The sequence below is a fragment of the Bombina bombina genome, chromosome 8, assembly GCF_027579735.1.
Source record: "Bombina bombina isolate aBomBom1 chromosome 8, aBomBom1.pri, whole genome shotgun sequence".
Taxonomy (NCBI): Eukaryota; Metazoa; Chordata; class Amphibia; order Anura; family Bombinatoridae; genus Bombina; species Bombina bombina.
The window spans coordinates 200,110,691-200,113,586 of NC_069506.1; positions in this window are offsets into that span (position 1 = coordinate 200,110,691).

Below are 2,896 nucleotides of genomic sequence, written 5' to 3' on the forward strand. Positions count from 1 at the left end.
TATTACGAGTTTTACTACTATTAGATGCATAGACAAATAGCCAATCAACCGCTTGAAATTTGATATCTTGGGAGGAGTTTTTCAACGCCCATACTACTAGAAATAGAGCCATAGAAAACACACAGGAATAGAAAGTCTTGATAAAGGCGCATACCCAGCGCTGAAACGCGTAGATTTTGACAATCTAGTGTGACCGAATTTGGCTCCAGCGAGAAAACCTCACAGAACCGCTACTGCACCACTCCCCCCATGACCCGGCTATCCGATTGGACCTCCGAGGACCACGTGATTACTCTGTGTACATGTCAGGGTAGGAAGGACTGACCCGGAAATTCAAAGGTGAGACGCCGACTATAACAAACCATCACAACTGACTTTGGCTTACACGGCAACACGCCGAACAGAGACACCATCCCGGGACAGTTACAGCCTTCCCATAACCCACGAAATTTGAAGAGGAGGTAAGGGATATCGGTAGTCCGGTAGGGGTGAGCAACCAAAATAACTTTGTATAACTCAGTTTTAATTACGGGATTATAACAAGCTACATATATTGGAAGTTAGCTCCTTGGATCCCATACAATAGTTGTGGCCACAACTTTTAACATCTTACACATCACGTTGAACTGCAATTGTGATATTGTTGATCAAGGACTTATTCATACGGACAAGAGTGTCCTTTTAATATAACAGCTATTTTTAGCGCTTTTATTGTCTATGCTCACAAAGCTATTTTATCATTATCGACACAGTGTATCATTTTATTTGCTTATGTATTGCTATGTGTCAACCTTCATAATAATTGTGTATTTGTTTTAATTGTTTTAATTATTTGGATGTATTTACCTATATACATATTATCTGTATAACAGATTCCCATGAGGACCTTTCGTAGTAAAATATTTTACCCATAACCTGCACCAGCTTTATAATTTTCACTCTTTGATTATTGCTTTCTTGGATCACATTTATATTGTATTTATATAACATTTGTATCACATCTATATTGGATTACACATTGCATCTATATTGTACTTAACAAAGGAAGAAGCAACCGTGATATAAATCACTGGGCTTCTATAGGAGGCGCTAAAGATATGATGGAATCCGTACATAAACACAATATGATATATATAAAAATCCCTGTATGTGCAAGTAAAAATAAAAAAGATAATACACAATAAAATAAATAGACTAGACAAGCCAGATATGTTAAATCCAACAGGTATCCTCAGACGTCCCAGAACTTGATAGGCCGCTCTCTGTCGTCACCCAAGGGGATGATGCACTTCTATGATGTTAAGACAAAAACAAAAACAGAGGCGCCACATGTGTAGGTCAAAAAAGATAAATAAATCCAGATAGCAGCAGAATAAGGGTACTCACAAAATTGGCGGCACTCTATTGTGCCAACAGGAGCAGGCTGGTATTCTACAGCGAACCAGCTGGCTGTGTGGAAGATCCCCACCGGATGCGTGCAGTGTTGGAATTTTCTGCCTGCAGGGCTTCTGAATAATACCCAATGGCAATCCTTCCTTTCAACTGGAACTGCAGGTGGAATGGAGAGATGGGCTAGAATGCCCTAAGGTTACTCACTATTTCCTCAGCTCAGCAGAGTAAGTTCTGTGTAAAAAGTTATAACTTTTGACCTACACATGTGGCGCCTCTGTTTTTGTTTTTGTCTTAACATCATAGAAGTATATTGTACTTAACCATTGAGGACCCACGAGTATATTAACCGCAACAAGTATATTAACAGCCACACAATCACGGCAACAACTCACTTGATAGTGTCATACCAACATAGGTCAAACATTTGTATCACATCTATATTGGATTACACATTGCATCTATATTGTATTTTACCTATTGAGGACCCACAAGTATATTAACCGCCACAAATATATTACCAGCCACATAATCACGGCAAACAACTCACTTGATAGTGCCATACCAACATAGGTTAAACATAGGTTTGTCATTATTTAATGAGCCTTCAGCACACACGGACACCAGATATATTGTTTTGCATTATAATTTTATTTTTACCTAAATACACACACAGTGTGATAGTATTCCCTCACTGATTAGATCCTATTTTTTCCAGCCTGTAAGCATTTATAGGTAGTCCTACTCACTGCTCTGTTCTTTGAGTGCACCCCTCCCCCATTTGCTTTAGATTTCTATATTTTCTGATACTGGGAGCATATCAGAATTAGGGGTAGCCCAGTTGAGTCCTGCACTCATATCACCACACACCAAATTAAACATCATTTCAGTTGTTAACAGCCTTTCTTATGAGAATCAGAAAACAATTAGGGTTATCTAATAAGGAAATGATTTATCATGTGTTGAACCTGATGACTAAGAGGCTAAAATTGAATCTGTCTATTCCTGGAAAACATGGTAAGTATATCCTTATCAAGAGGAAGTGTCTAAAAGCTATAGTTTATGTAGAAACTATGTGGCAGAAATCACAAAGAACACATTTTTTTAATATTATGAAGTGTAAACTAATTGGTAGATATGCAATACAAAATGCTTTAGTTTATAATTCTGTTGAATATTCCTATTTATGATTATTCCAGTTGTGAGAACTCACACCAGTCATCAAACTTTTTTCTTTTCTTTCATCCGATGGTGAGAGTCCACAAGTCATCATGTGTGGGAATTCCCCTCCTGACCACTAGGAAAAGGCAAAAGATATCCTAACACACCAGAGCTATAATTCCCTCCTATTTCCCATGATCCTCAGTCATTTTCTTTTATCTCCCTGATGAGGAGTGAGGTGAAATTTGAAGTGCAGATCTATTCGTCATTGAGAGGGGTCCTTTAACAGATCGAAGGCCCATTTACTCCTCCCACTACCTTACTGGTCAGAGTGGTAGACAAGGAG